This window comes from Lactuca sativa, chromosome 2 (genome assembly GCF_002870075.4).
Source record: "Lactuca sativa cultivar Salinas chromosome 2, Lsat_Salinas_v11, whole genome shotgun sequence".
NCBI classification, from domain to species: Eukaryota; Viridiplantae; Streptophyta; class Magnoliopsida; order Asterales; family Asteraceae; genus Lactuca; species Lactuca sativa.
Genome location: NC_056624.2, coordinates 74,548,568 through 74,565,906, shown reverse-complemented (window position 1 = coordinate 74,565,906; position 17,339 = coordinate 74,548,568). Strand labels below are relative to the sequence as shown.

The 17,339-nt window shown below is 36.2% G+C and overlaps 1 pseudogene; it reads left to right on the top strand.

The window, feature by feature from the left end:
- The first annotated feature begins 878 nt into the window (after nucleotides 1-878).
- Nucleotides 879-8,322, top strand: LOC111880101 (AP-1 complex subunit gamma-2-like; annotated as a pseudogene).
- The last annotated feature ends 9,017 nt before the right edge of the window (nucleotides 8,323-17,339 follow it).

The window sequence follows — 17,339 nt, the reverse complement described above, 5'->3', positions numbered from 1 at the left end:
TAGTAGCATAAGCTGGAATATGTTGCTCGTGTCTTATAGAAAATTGTCAAATTACTTTTTATCATTTTTTTTAATAATTGATATTTAACATTTTATACCTTATATGGATGGAATCAATGTTTCAAGTTGTTATTACCAGGTTTCATGAGCAGAAAACTAGAAATCAAGAACGTTTTTCCAATAGTTACAACCTAAACAAAAGTTTAAATCTTGAAATAAGATGTCCTTTAATATATGGAGAAAAAAAATGTAATAAAACAAAAATCACGCAGCTTCTAAGCAACCAACAATGGCCAGAACACAAATTAGATTATATGAAGCCATGATTCAAATTATTACAAATTTATGCAGCCAAATTGATAAACTATAGCATAAACTGGTATCAACATGAAAAATGGCTACCTAGATAGGTAAAAAAATCCTGGTAAATTAAAAGTTAAGTTAGCTTTATCTTTGCCAACATGATCCTGATCCTGTCAAAGGCGTTAAGTGAGGCTCTCGTCTTCTGTACAATGAGTTAATTTCTTACCCAAGAACTGCTCACTCACTTGTTCTTAGCATCTGCAATTAATCATATTCAGGTATCTAACAACACACAAGAACAACATGTCAGGTGCTTCTAAAAGAACATATCAATCAAAACAAGAGCATCATAAAAAGCATGCTAAATAAGACTTCTTCCATATAAATAAACCCATTTAATACATGGTAAAAAAGTGTCATCTCTTCAAAAAATTTAAGGATTTAGGTCACGCATTATTGCGTTCCCTTAAATTAGCGTCATACGAGAAAAAATTAAAAACACGGAGGGCGCTGTATCTTAAATGGGCATCCTCTATGAGAGTCACTTTATAATTTTAATTAAAAGCGCGTTTAGTAGATAGGGGAAAATGAAATCCCTAAAATTTTGAACACCCGCCTTCTTTTTTATCCTCCACTTTTGTTTCCTTCTTGCCCTAATTACGATCCTTTCTTCCCCCTCCATAGATTCGACTGTCGCCTTGCCTAGTTATCGACACTCCTTCCTTCGTTCCTCACTTGCCTTCTTTGCCTGACAATATCTCAAGAAGTACAATTCCGAAAAGCGTACAAGTCGGACTTATCTGTCGGAACTCCGGTAGACTGAAATTCAGGCAACATGTAGCCTCGTGTGACCTTGAATTTCACGAATCTTGAATTTGGCTTAGTTGAATCTCATTCCAAGCTGCTATCGGTTTCGCCACAGAGTTACGTCGTTCCAAAATCGCATATTTTCGCGTTGAGTGACTATGATTGGGTTACAATTATGCTTGAGCCGACGATTGGGTTACAATTATGCTTGAAAGTGTGAAGAACTTACATGCTCCATCTACTTCTATCCTAGAGCCGACGATTTAGGGCCTTACAGCTTCTCATCCCACACAACGCCGGCGACTTAGGGCCTTAAAAGCCCTAGCTCGGATTGAACTAAGGTATGCTTTACTGAGCATGATTTGTAATGATTTTTTGTTCTGCTTACAAGCCCTAGGTCCGATTTCAAGAAATATCTCATTCTATTCAATGAAGCAGGTCTAATTCTTCTCTTCTGGTTGCACTAAGGTATGTCGTGCTTACCGTTATTCATCTAGTCTCTTCTTCTTCTTCTTCTTCTTCTTCTTCTTCTTCTTCTTCTTCTTCTTCTTCTTCTTCTTCTTCTTCTTCTTCTTCTTCTTCTTCTTCCCTGATATCTTAATTTTTCGTGTAACACCTACAATTTCTTCACTATTGGAACACGTACAATTTCTTCACTTCTTCTTCTTCTTCTTCTTCCCTGATATCTTAAGCCATATTAGAACCCTAATTCCAGAAGAATCCGATTGGTTTTATAATATTTCATACATCTTTTTTGATGTTTTTACCGATTTGTTTCTACAAAAACAATAAACGAAATGGGTCTAGGAAAAACCATTGAGATGCTTGCCTGTATATTTGCACAATAGAAAATCGGACATACATGTTGATGATATAAGAAACAAGACAATACAAGTTGCTGGAGAGAAGAAATCTAACATCAAAAGAATGAAGAAAGACTGTGTGTGTGGGGCTGTAAGTGAAATCTCAAAGTACAAAGTTTTTTTGGGTACAATGTGATGTCTGTGATGCTTGCGACATGCAAATTGTGTAGGCTATCGGTATAAAGAAACAAATTCAGAACCAATAAAAGATTCAGAAAGCCTGAATGGTGATTCAAGAAAACGCAAAAGTTAGGGCTCCAAAATCGTTATCTGTGATGGGGATCACATTTGTCCATTTTGCTTAGAATTGAGTCAAGCAACCAGTTCCCCTGTTCCTACTGGTTCAACTCTTGTAGTATGTCCAGCACCAATATTGCCACAGTGACATGCTGAAATAACTCGGTAAACCTCAACTATTACTATTTATTGATTCAACTTTATTGTACATATGCATGCTCCTTCATGTAAATGGTTTATTTCTTTTTGCAGTCATACAAGTCGAGGTTCACAAAAATATAAAAGAATACGATTTGAGAAATGAAAGAAATAAAATGAGACAGTGTTGCATACTTTCATTTGATTTAAGTGCTTTGTATTCTATACATTGTCTTCCGCTTTTCAAAAAGGGAAAAATAAAGATAGATGCATACTCGCTTACATCTCTCCCACCGAAGCGAAAGTGGAAGAATTTAGCGAGAGAAATCAAGATTTTTGGTCATCATCATCACGTTTGCATTAGCATCTATAGGCTACAGATCTCAAATTCCTCTTCAGATCCTCGTAATTGACCTTTCCCCAGATCTTGATTTGATCAAACATACATATAATTGCAGTCACCGGTCTATGACCCGGTTATATAGTTTTTTTTTGCACTAAACATCTCTGGATCTGATCGAGCTTTCTTGCAGTTTCAAAACCGAACCAATCATGAATTCCTTTTCGTCTGGGACGCGTCTAAGGTGAGTTGCTTGTTTAAAACTGATCTTATGTTTTAAAGCTTTTCCTTGTGATCAATTTTGAACTAGTTCTTCATTTTGACCTAATTTGTATTAACGTTATCTCAAGTTGTCTATATTGAGAGTTAGTTCGCGTTCGTAATAGTTGGGGCATTTGATTTGCGTACATTTAATGGAATTCATCCATATATTTCCCGATTGGATGGGTCACTCAAATGAGTAAGACACTATCACCAACTTATAAGATCCTAATCTGGGTATGAAGATAATCCATGAACTCTGTCATGAACCATCCCTCGCAAACCATATGTCTCTCTACTTAAGATTTTCATCTTTTTGGTTTATCCTTCACCTGCAAAAGATTTGACTACATTTCATACCGCATGCGTAATTTGCTGTTAATTAGTTGGGTCTAAAACTGTAAATGAAACATTATTGGTCTACTGTAGGGACATGATTAGGGCAATACGAGCCTGCAAAACTGCTGCAGAAGAGCGTGCTGTTGTTAGAAAAGAATGTGCTTCTATTCGTGCATCAGTTAGTGATAATGATAATGATTACAGACACCGTAACTTGGCAAAGCTCATGTTCATTCACATGTTAGGATACCCCACACATTTTGGCCAAATGGAATGCTTGAAACTTATAGCAGCTCCTGGATTCCCTGAAAAGAGAATAGGATATCTGGGACTTCTGTTGGTTCTTGATGAAAGACAAGAAGTTTTGATGCTTGTCACCAATTCACTAAAGCAGTATGCTCTTGTCTTTCTTCACTCTTATCTTTCTTATATCTTGTGTTCAAGCAGCATGGTTGACTTGAGAATCTTTTTTTTTCATCATCTGCAGAGATCTTAACCACACCAATCAGTACATTGTGGGACTAGCTCTTTGTGCTTTGGGTAATATATGTTCAGCAGAAATGGCTCGTGATCTTGCACCTGAAGTTGAAAGATTGCTGCAATTTTGAGATCCAAATATTCGTAAGAAAGTAAGTTGATGTTAACATTTATTTCATTTCATGATCTCTCAAGGATGTTTCATCTAATTCTCACATTTCATATGAAGAATCATACTCACATAAGTTCTTACAATTTACAGGCAGCATTGTGCTCAATAAAGATTGTAAAGAAGGTCCCTGACCTTGTAGAAAATTTTGTCAACCCTGTTGTTTCCTTACTTAAAGAAAAACATCATGGGGTTCTTTTAACAGCAATCCAGCTCTGTACAGATCTCTGTAACCTTAATGAAGAGGCTCTTGAATTTTTCAGGAAGGTAAATATACTTGATCTTGTTAAAGATCCTCTATTATTTTTTGGGATTGTCTTCTTCTAGTTCTTGTTCTCTTTCTTTATCTTTCTACCGTGTATTTGTGCTAAGAACTATTTGACATATGATTCTATAAGTGCAAATTAGTAATTTTAGTGATGAGATATATTTTCTTTTTTCTTCCTTTGGTATAGAAATGCACAGAGGTGTTGGTGAAAGTTTTGAAGGATGTTGTCAACAACCCATATGCTCCTGAATATGATGTTTCAGGTATTGCAGACCCTTTTCTTCATATAAGACTGCTTCGCCTTTTGCCTGTTTTGGGCCATGGAGATGCTAATGCTAGTGATTCCATGAATGACATTCTTGCCCAGGTTAGCTTTTATTTTAATAAAGCTCATTGTGAATTGTGATATATAATTCAAAACTATAAGAATTTATGAAATTCCTTGTGTAGGTGGCAACAAAAACTGAGTCAAACAAGAATGCAGGGAATGCAATACTTTATGAATGTGTAGAAACCATTATGAGCATTGAAGATAGCAGTGGTTTATGTGTTCTTGCAATCAATATATTGGGAAGATTCTTGTCTAATCGTGACAACAATATCAGGTGAGTTATGTCTTAATATGTGTTATGAGTATTCCCTTTATTATGGTCTAAAATATTAGGATTTGTTATATGGCAGATATGTTGCATTGAACATGCTGATGAAAGCAATTTCAGTAGATGATCAAGCAGTTCAGAGACATCGTGCAACAATCTTGGAATGTGTAAAGGTAAAACTTTTCTCTTAACAAAAAGAAATATCAATCAAGTTATATAAGCTTGTTGTGGTTTCTGAATGCTTCTTTATGATTCAGGATTCAGATGCTTCAATTCGTAAAAGAGCTCTTGAACTTGTATATCTTCTGGTGAATGAGACGAATGTCAAACCTTTGACCAAGGAGTTAATTGATTATCTACATGTAAGTGACCAGGACTTCAAGGGAGATCTTACTGAAACAATTTTCTCAATTTTTTCATTGTAGAAAAGTAAGTTGAAGGTTTCATTTTTATCTTTTAATTTGGTGAATGTAATATTGTTATAGCATATTTTGATGATTTTGAAAGTATCATACACACAATAACATTTCTTGATTGGTGTTGTAGGCTTTCCCCTGATAAGATTTGGTACATTGATCAGATGCTCATGGTTCTTTCTGAGGTATGTATTATGGTAGTAGGTTCTTGTAAATGATGAATTTCATTTTCCATGCATTTCTAGTGACCTCTAAATTGTTATAAAAACCTTGGTGGAATGGAAGTTATTAGTATGCTACTAAAGACTTATAAGGGACTCCTAATTCTTGTTTAGGGTTAGTTAGTTATTTATACAACAATGTTTCACATTTTTTTTTATTTATAATGTTTGTTGTTATACATAATATGCAATGGTGTTTCAAAATAGGACAATGGTTCATGCAACCTGCTATGACTTATGTGTATGATGTGGCATAAGTTTTTAAATTTTTTGACACATCAGCTGCTTAGTTGTATTTTAACAGACATAAATAAATGATTTATGGCATGTCAATTCCTCAACTCCACTCCATTATGCAAGATGATCACCATTGGTTCTACCATGTTATTGGATATTTGCAGAATTGGTTGTTTTAGGGAAGATATCCTGCTATTTTTTTTCTTTATTATTATTTTTTTTATATTTTGTGACATGGATTTTTTGCAGGTTAATATCATAAAAGACCTTATATATTGGGTTTTTTTCCGGATTAAACCTCAAATTTATTTTTTCCTGAAAAAGACCTTGCATTTTCACATTTTTCCAAAAAAACCCCTCAACTTTTTATTTTTTCCGAAAAAACCCTCAACTTTTTATTTTTTCCGAAAAAACCCTCAACTTTTTATTTTCTTTACTTAAAAAACCCTCACATTTGACAAGCTTTCTCGAAAAAAAAAAACTGCTAAAAGGGCCAAAGAGGAAAACATAGAAAAATGCAAGGTATTTTTCAGGAAAAAATAAAGTTGAGGTTTAATCCAGAAAAAAAAAACACAGTATATAAGGTCTTTTATAATATTAACCTTTTTTACAAGCGGAATGTCCATGTAATAGTTAAAATATAAAAAATTACACATCTTCCCCCTTTTTTGACTTCAATTTTTTCCATTACACATCTTTACTAATATTGTCTGTATTGGAATTAGGATTCCTATAATTGTGTAATATTTTTAAAGTACATTTTTGAAATACACGGAAACAAAACTGGATGCAAAACAAATATATAAAAGTATATTACTTTTTTTTTGTATTCAACCTTAAATTCATGGATAAAATAAAATAAATTTATATAATTTGGGACACATACAAAAAAGTATATATATATATATATATATATATATATATATATATATATATATATATATATATATATATATATATTACTAACCAACTATATTTCTCATTGAGTGTGATATCTCTGCTTTTCTGATGAGCCTTCAACTTCTTCCATCCAAAAAGCACTTAAGCGACATCTCACCTCATATGAACCATAACCAATAAATAGACACTTTTATCTTAAATATGAACCTTAACTATGTTCCAATTAAATGTGGGAGTTGTGTTGTACTTGTGATTAACGGGTATGCAATGTAATCTCTCTTGCTTAGTTGCTTCTTGCCTTTTGATAAGTGTTTCTTACCCTATACATTAACATTTTAAGGGAAGTCAGAACTCAGAAGCTATCTATATGCATATTGTTTTATCTTTTTCAAAGTAAATAAGATTGCTAATTATGTATATTCTTTTTAGCAAATTGGATTTGTGATTTGAAAATTGTAAATCTCAGATTAGGGAGGACATTTGTAATGGAACTGATGATTGTTGCTGGAAAGGTTGTTCCTATTTTACAGCTGGAACATGGAGTACCTGTTGTTACAGTGTATGCAGGGTCATTCATGACTTCTCTTGATATGGGAGGTTTGTTAAGTTCATTTTGTTTTCTGATGCAAAAAAGTGGCTAATATCTTTGTGTTGTGTTGTGGTGTAGCGTTTTCAATATCTATAATTAAGGCAGAGCAAGCAATTCTACAATGCCTGGATGTTGCAGCTAAGGCTCCGCATTGGCCTATTGGTGTTGATGGTTAGTAATTCCACCTGGCCTCGTTAAGGTAACAACATATCTGTTGTTCAAACTTCAAAACCCTACTTGAATTTATATTCCATTCATCATCTAGAAAATAGTTTCAATTCGAAACCATGTCAACTTAGTCAAGTTAGTTGGCTTAATTGCCCTATGTAGAAGGAATTCATATGAACAAAAAATTTCATGAAAATGCTTTGTCTTCACCTTCAGTTCAGTCACCGGTATGTCAAATGACAAATCTACCCCCATAGGACGCCTCCCCATGTTACCATATGCATAGAAAAATATAATATATTCAACAGGGAGCTTCAGTACATGAACAAAGTGAGGAGACATTATCCCTATCAACCCTACAAATAGTAACATTATTTCTACCAATAATGCCCTTGGTGTTGGTCAAGCTCATAGATAATAGCCTTCTGGACGTGTATGTCATCATATTACATCCTCCAAATACTACCTTAACATATATTTGTTTTTTTTGCAGCTCTCAATCTTATCTGGAAGCTAATTTGTTTAAGGTATATATATCTATCCCTGTTATCTCCATTATAGCCATGTCTGAGTTTTTACAATATACCCTTCACATCCTTATCATTATAAATACTATGTTTTGTTTTGAAAATGAACTTGCCTCTACAATGGATGTTGCTCTTGGGATTTTGATTATTGAGTAAAGACTTGGAGTTGAATTTTATTTAAATCTTGTAGCATTATCAGCAAGATGCAGTAAAGACTTGGAGTTGAATTTGGCTAAGTCATTATTGAGTGAGATGGGCCAATGCACAACTGCTTATCCATATAATCAGCTGTTTGGAGCATTAGTCTTAAATAATTATGAAAGGCAAGATGCAACTTTAGTTAGTTGGAATTCGATGTACATAGTAGATTAGATGCAAATTTATATATTGTAAGAAATAGAATTGTATGACATTAAAGTTATGCAATGGATTCTATTTTTTGTATATGATATTTTATTTTCTATTATGAAACATTAAATAAAAATTTAATTTGAAAATAAGTAAATCTATAAATTATATTTTTTTTAACATTTAAAATTATGATACGCAAAAATGTGTGTCATCTTCATTTATGACATGGCCTTTCTTGACGGGGGCTTTCTTGATACGCATTGCGTGTCATTAACATGCGCGTCGTAAGGTTACGACACGCGAATGCGTGTCGTCTTCCTTTATGACAGGGCCTTCCTTGATACACATTGTGTGTCGTAAACGCGTGTCGTAATTGCGTGTCGTAAATGCGCGTCGTAAATGCGCGTCGTCTATAGACGACGTGCAAAAGCGCGTCGTCTCTCTTTATGACATGGCCTTCCTTGATGCGCATTTGCGCGTCGTCTGAGCCTTTTACGACACGAAATGAGCGTCGTAAAAGGCCGTTTTTCTAGTAGTGTAGAGTCATAAAGCTCCGAATTTGGACATGTATGAAGCCTCTTTTAGTATGAAACCCCATTGTGAGCTTGGATTTGACATTTAGAGCCTTTGTAGCTATGCATGCACGTAAAGTTTGCAACTTTACGTGAAAAGCATGCCTTAGAAGCTTGGATCTGTAATTTGGAGCCATTGCATGGCTTAAAAGAGTCTGTGTGGCTTAAGGACTGATGGAAATCGGCAAGTCGCAAGGTTGACTCAGCGAGTCTCATGAAGATGATCCTGGACCCGATGAGTTGGATGAACAACTCGGCGAGTCCGATGAATATTTTTGTAGACTCGACGAGTTGGATGAACAACTCGACGAGTCGGTTGAGGTTTCCCCAATTTATGTATGCATGTGTAACCATCGAGTTGCAAGAAGGAAACTCGATGAGTGGCCTTATGGTTTCGATCATAAACCGAAGGAACTCGACGAGTCACTCCGGTGACTCGACAAGTGGGCAAGTACTTCAAGGAACTCGGCGAGTAGCCGAGGGTACTCGGCGAGTTAGGGTCAACATGGATTGTTGACCTTGACTAATGACTTTGACTTTGATCAGGGTTTGATTAGTTGGCTTATGGGATACCTTGAAAGGTTGGGAACTTATGGGTATGATTATGCTATGGTAATAGGTGGTGGAGTTTGTGGCGGTGATCCGAGGGTTGAAGTTTATCTATGAAGCCGACATCTGCAAGGTGAGTTATCCTCACTATATCAATAGGGTCTAAGGCACTAAGTCCGGCCCTTTACTTGTTATTGTTATGGTATGCTACCTATGGTTATGATCTGTTAGATCAGAATCAGGATAGATATTATGTTATGCTCTTATGATCCGTAGGGATTGGTATGATAGTGACCTGCTAGGTCGATGCTCTAGTTATGAAGGATTGCTATGATTGATGATCAATGAGATAGATTATTTGATGTTTGTATATGACAGTATATGCTAGTTATGCACACATGGTTATTTGCTTGTTGTTTGGGTTGAGGCGGTCATGCTTTGTGCTGAAGGACAACACACCCTATGAGCGGTCCGGGAACACTGTAGACCCACGTGGCGGTCCAGTTATGCCGAAGGCTCGGGATAGATTCAGATAGACTGTAGGCCCTGCAGGGCGGTCTAGTCAGGTCGATGGCCCAGTATGCATGTTGTTGTTTGTCTGTTGTTGATATGATATTATCGGTGTGGTATTGGTATTTTTGGGGTAGCTTACTAAGCCCTTGGGTTTACAACTTTTAGTTTAATGTTTCAGGTACTTCAGGAGATCATGGCAAGGCGAAGGCGTGACCGTACCGCTCCTCATCTGTAACGCCCGTAGATCCGGGCTAGTCAATTTAGGGATAATAGGTGTCGAAAACGACTTTTCGGAAAAATATTATTTAGAATAAATAATCTTAACCACGTTATAATATATGTCACAAGGTTTCCATACATATAAAGAACGCCGAAATCCGAGTTATAACGAAGAAGTTATGGCCCGTCGAAGTTTTACGGCAAAACCGGCATGACACCGGGAAGCGTAAAAAGTGAATTTACGATAGAAGAATTTTTAGCCTTAGTTATCTAAACCAAAGTCATAGAGTATGTTAAAACGAGAAAATCCATAAAAAGAACGCCCAAATCTGACTTCGTATGAGGAGTTATGATTTTTCAAAGTTTCGGCTTAGCAATGTACAACTTGAAACTCGAATTTTAGTTCGAGCGGTTTTTGGCTTACGCGACCTAAATGAGAGTTAAAGATCTCATTAATAGGAACTCAACGGTAAAAAGATGGACGAAAACGGAGTTCGTATGAAGGAGTTACGAATTCTTCGCGGTCATTTAATAGTCTAAACGCCTCCTACTGTTAAATTTATGATCGGTCGAGAATTAGCCAACGGAGTCAAAATGAAAGTTGTAGATATTATTTTTACCTAAGCATGGATATAAAGAACGTCGAAAACGGAGATAGTATGAGATAGATATGGACAAAGCTTAGTCTCTACTCTTCGAGCGCGATAATTTGATACAGTTTTGTAAATCCAAGATAGAATGCGAATTAGCCAACGAGGTCTAAATGAAAGTTGTAGTACTCGTAAATCCCAACGCATGGATATAAATATCGACAAAAACGGAGTTCGTATGCGGAAGTTATGGACGAAGCTTAGTCTCTACTTTTCCAGCGCGACGAATTCGATACAATTTTTGTAAATATGAGATAGAAGGAGAATTAGCCGACGGGGTCTAAATGAAAGTTGTTGTACTCGTAAATACCAACGCGTGGATATAAATAACGTAGAAAATGGAGCTCGTATGCGGAAGATACGGACGAAGCTTAGAGACTACTTTACTATAAAACTCCTATAAATACAAGGGTGAACTCCTCATATTTTCTTCACACCATAAGCCTTTCTTTCTCTCTCTAACTTCTCTCTAGCCTCCCTAAACCCCTTCCAAGTCTAGGGAACCTCCCTAGCACGAGAAGAAAGCCCCGGAGCGCCCGACGGCTCCGAGAAGAAAAGCTTTCGGCTCGGAAACGCTGCTCTAGCGAAGCCCGGTTTTTAATAAAAACCCGCTGTAAGTGAGCTACGCCTATACTATATTTAATATAGATTTTATTTAATTATAGTAACATTATTAGGACCTTAAAATAATTATTTGGGCTATTATTATGAGTTATATTGAGTGTTATTTAACGCTTATATAATAGTAATAACAGCTAGACTATTAATTAGTCGAGGTTAACGTTAAAAACTAAACCCTAGTGGTATTGATACTAGGTTTTGTCGAGGAAAATTGTTTTGAGATAACGAAGTGTTGTCTGAGTTCGGAATCACCACCTAATCAGGTGAGTGCATGGTCCCTTTTATCTTACACATAGATATGAAGTATTTTAATGTAAATTACGTGTTATGTGTGCATATTGTCTGAATACTTGTTGTCTATGCTGGTGAAAGATTTTTATACATGTTTTAAATGATGTAAACTGTATAAAGTATTTTATATCTACAACATATGTTGGGTAAAACATGGGTAGATGAATGATGAGGGATAAAAGCTGAAATAGAGGAACATTAGTAGTACGGACCTAGTGCCCTATAGGTATACATTGGCAGCAGTGGACCTAGTACCCTATAGATGAGCACTAGCAGCTGCGCCACAACCCGTAGATGATTTAGATCTACGGTAAGCGTCCTAGCAGGTGCGCTCTAAGGACAGTATCGGCAGCTGCGCCTAATAAGGAGCCTTATGACCATGACAGTAGTGTTTAAAGGTCAATACCGGCAGAAGCGCCTCATCGAAAATGTCCCAATTCTGGCAGATGTGCCTAAGTGACAATATTAGCAGCTGCGCTTGACCAATGTGTCATCGGCAACAATGGACTTCATGTTGTTTCCTTAGGATGATCCTTAGGAATGAATGAATGCGAAATAGCTGATTCTTAGGGTAGATCCTTAAGAATAAAGAAGATAATGGGGATGGGTAATTGGGTTGATTGTCTGATTGTTTAAACATAATAATTATATTATTGTGGGTTGAAAACACTATGTACTCACTAGGTTTCCCAACCTGACCCACTCAGTTTATTTATATCACAGGTGTTAATATGAAGTCACATTACACTGAGAGATTTAAAAGAGATGTAGATCACTAGTGTAAATGAATGTAAGTTCTGTTTATGCTTATGTTTCTGTATTGACGATGACATCCCAAATGTTTTAAAAGTGAATAAAAATATATTTCTTTAGAAATGCTTTGATAACCGATTATCATGTTTTTCTGGGAACAAATTCCGCAACTTTTTTTTTTTATTAAAAGAGATACTCTGATTTTTATAAAGCATAAACAAAATCGGTCTTTTCTGGCCGTAAAAATGGGGATGTCACAGTTGGTATCAGAGCATTAGTTTAAGCGAACTAGGAATTTGTAGGAAATTTCTAGACTTAAACTTAGAATGCTAAGCGATGAATGTAAGATGAGTGTCTGCTATAATTTAGACACGAGCACTATTTTATTTTAGGAAAGATGCCTAAAATGTTTTATATGCTAAATGATTTATGTTATAGCTATAAAAATGCCTTATATGCTCTTATTTGTTTGGATCTATGGTCTGTTGCCGACCGGATCTGGAAACCTTATGTGTTCAGGATTCTAAGCGTATGATAACGATATTAGAACTAGCATGTAACGTTTTAGAATCATAAGGAGATTTATACGTCTATCGTAAATAAGATCTTTCCTATCTTAAATTCTCATCTCGGTACACCGAACGTCTGCTTGGGTGTACAAAACAAGAGGAAGATGACAACCTAAGCCTAAGAATGTGATGGGTCATACATCGGTCGTTGTGCCTACACCTAACCTATCACAATGGTAGAAGTTCAGGAAGTGATGCGAACCATGATAGACTAAGAAAATAGAGGAAATGAAAAGGCATACGATACTAAATGGTACCTATCGGAAGATATCATAAGAGTGATATCATGCCTTTAGAATGCGTCTAATAAATAATATGTCTAGTACGGGAGAAGTACATGTTCGATTAGCAGAAAGAAAGATTTTTGGTATGATCCATGAAGTTATCCCATCGTCTGACGTTTCCATCACCAACCGAGTGAAGCAGAATTGATGATTAAAGATACGCATGGAAGAAATCCTAGTAGAGTCTATGGAAAATTATATGATTGTTTGGACACATTTCTATGTGTTAAAATTGTTTATGTGATAATGACTTGGAAAATTGCGAGACAATAATTGGGACGAGTATGAGTAGGTGTGAAATGTAGTAGATGCATATACTACCAGAAGCACAGGACTCACGCTCGGATCAGGGAAAGTCACAAGGTTACCAAGAAGCCAATAATTGATTCCGTTTTATTCAAGCATGTCGTTACCATCGTTTCGGTAACAACTAAGAGGATGATTGTTATTCCGACCCTAGTGGTCATATCGAATTGAGTCCGACTACGATGAGAATGTTACGTGGTTCAGAGAACCAAGTTTGATGTAGCATCTGACTTAAGCCGGAATATCGAAATAAAAGATCATAAAAGCGATCGATAGAGGTATCACGATAGTTGCTTGTAGCTAGAAATGCTACCTTTTAAGATGAGATTAGAACATGAAGAAATGTATAGTCTGTTCTGGAAGACTCTAAGAGACCTAAGCCTAAGCGTGGGAACATACGATGATAAGTCATTAGAAGATGACACATCGGGCCATTTTAGTAATAAAATAACTTATCTTATGTTTGTTAAGAAGAAGGAGCAGTTTCCAGTAAGGATCGAGATTGTGACTTGAAGGTCATAATTTGGAATCTAACGTGAGATAGGGAGCAAGTACAAGATCGAGCACCGCCTGCAATCAGGAAGTCTTAGAGTTAGATATTCGTTTGAAGAAACATAGAAATTACAGTTATTACCTAGGATGTAGAGATAACGTATGGAGTCATTATACTGCCCTGTTTCGTTGATGATTCTGGGACGTAATCATCCTAAGGGGGAGATAATTGTAGCGCCCGTAGATCCGGGCTAGTCAATTTAGGGATAATAGGGGTCGAAAACGACTTTTCAGAAAAAGATTATTTAGAATAAATAATCTTAACCAAATTATATTATATGTCACAACGTTTCCGTACATATAAAGAACGCCAAAATCCGAGTTATAACGAAAAAGTTATGGCTAGTCGAAATTTTACGGCAAAACCGGCACGACACCGGGAAGCGTAAAAAGTGAATTTACGATAGAAGACTTTTTAGACTTAGTTATCTAAACCAAAGTCATAGAGTATGTTAAAACGAGAAAATCCATAAAAATAACGCCCAAATCTGACTTCGTATGAGGAAGTTATGATTTTTCAAAGTTTCGGCTTAGCAGTGTACAACCCGAAACTCGAATTTTAGTTCGAGCGGTTTTTGGCTTACGTGACCTAAATGAGAGTTAAAGATCTCATTAATAGGAACTCAACGGTAAAAAGATGGACGAAAACGGAGTTATGAATTCTTCGCGGTCATTTAACAGTCTAAACGCCTCCTACTGTTAAATTTATGATCGGTCGAGAATTAGCCGACGGAGTCAAAATGAAAGTTGTAGATATTATTTTTACCTACGCATGGATATAAAGAACATCGAGACTGGAGATAGTATGAGATAGATATGGACGAAGCTTAGTCTCTACTCGTCGAGCGCGATAAATTTGATACAGTTTTGTAAATCCGAGATAAAATGAGAATTAGCCAATGAGGTCTAAATGAAAGTTGTAGTACTCATAAATACCAACGCGTGGATATAAATATCGACAAAAATGGAGATCGTATGCGACAGTTATGGACGAAGCTTAGTCTCTACTTTTCGAGCGCGGCGAATTCGATACAGTTTTTGTAAATATGAGATAGAAGGAGAATTAGCCGACGGGGTCTAAATGAAAGTTGTAGTACTCGTAAATACCAACGCATGGATATAAATAACGTAAAAAACGGAGATCGTACGCAGAAGATACGGTCGAAGCTTAGAGACTACTTTACTATAAAACTCCTATAAATACAAGGGTGAACTCCTCATATTTTCTTCACACCATAAGCCTCTCTTTCTCTCTCTAACTTCTCTCTAGCCTCCCTAAACCCCTCCCAAGTCTAGGGAACCTCCCTATCACGAGAAGAAAGCCCCGGAGAGCCCGACGGCTCCGAGAAGAAAAGCTTTCAGCTCGGAAACGTTGCTCCAGCGAAGCCCAGATTTTAATAAAAACCCGCTGTAAGTGAGCTACGCCTATACTATATTTAATATAGATTTTATTTAATTATAGTAACATTATTAGGACCTTAAAATAATTATTTGGGCTATTATATGAGTTATATTGAGTGTTATTTAACGCTTATATAATAGTAATAATAGCTAGACTATTAATTAGTCGCGGTTAACGTTAAAAACTAAACCCTAGTGGTATTGATACTAGGTTTTGTCGAGGAAATTTGTTTTGAGATAACGAAGTGCTGTCTGAGTTCGGAATCACCACCTAATCAGGTGAGTGCATGGTCCCTTTCATCTTACACATAGATATGAAGTATTTTAATATAAATTACGTGTTATGTGTGCATATTGTCTGAATACTTGCTGTCTATGCTGGTGAAAGATTTTTATACATGTTTTAATTGATGTAAACTGTATAAAGTATTTGATATCTACAAAATATGTTGGGTAAAACATGGGTAGATGAATGATGAGGGATAAAAGCTGAAATAGAGGAACATTAGTAGTACGGACCTAGTGCCCTATAGGTGTACATTGGCAGCAGTGGACCTAGTACCCTATAGATGAGCACTGGCAGCTGCGCCACAACCCGTAGATGATTTAGATCTATGGTAAGCGTCCTAGCAGCTGCGCTCTAAGGACAGTATCGGAAGCTGCGCCTAATAAGGAGCCTTATGACCATGATAGTAGTGTTTAAAGGTCAATACCGGCAAAAGCACCTCATCAAAAATGTCCCAATTCTGGCAGATGTGCCTAAGTGACAATATTAGCAGCTGCGCTTGACCAATGTGTCATCGGCAACAATGGACTTCATGTTGTTTCCTTAGGATGATCCTTAGGAATGAATGAATGCGAAATAGCTGATTCTTAGGGTAGATCCTTAAGAATAAAGAAGATAATAGGGATGGGTAATTGGGTTGATTGTTTGATTGTTTAAACATAATAATTATATTTTGATGGGTTTTGGTCCTAAGAACATCCTATGTGCTCATACAAACCCTAATGCTTGGATCTAGGTTTCTCTATTGTACATGCAAGTTATCCAAAACTATAAACCCTAATTCTAGCATACAAGTAATCATATTAACATAAGAATGGATTTAAGATATCACCTTGATTGTTATGTAGCAATAACAATCCCAAATCTCCTTGTATTGACTTTAGAAAGCTTAGAGTCACAAATCTCACTCCTCTAATGGTTCAAAAACACCATAAGCAAGAGGATGAAGAGGAGAGAGGATGGAGGCTGCCCTAAAACATGTGAAACCCTAGAAGGATGCTTAGCCACGTTTTTGGTCCTTAAGGGGTCTATATATAGTGAGGCTATTAGGGTTATCTAACAAGGAAACCCTAATTTGGCTGCTTAAGCCCTAAGCAACCCAGTGACTCCTTTCCTTAAGGCCTTGGACGATTTCCTTATGGGTTTCCCCATAGAATTCGTCCACTCCTTAATACAAGACAATCCATGGCCCAAATTGCAATTATCTTATAATTACAATTCCGGTCCCTTAAGTTCAATTAATCTCTTTTAGTCACAAAACTAATTACCAATTAATTATTGACTAATATTAATTAAACAATATGATTTCTCCTTTAATATAGTATTCTCATAATATATTAATAAATCATATTTAATCCTTTCTCTCCATAATTCATCCTATCAAGTTGCTTTGGTGAAGGCAACCCAAAAGGACCATGCACCATCGAGTCAAATACATACCAAAATAGTTATGGACTTAGACACTAATCCAACAGTCTCCCACTTGGATAAGTCTAATAACTATTATGCGTATAACTTCAGATCCTGATCTGCAATCATAGCTTTCCAAAGCCGTTGTCAACT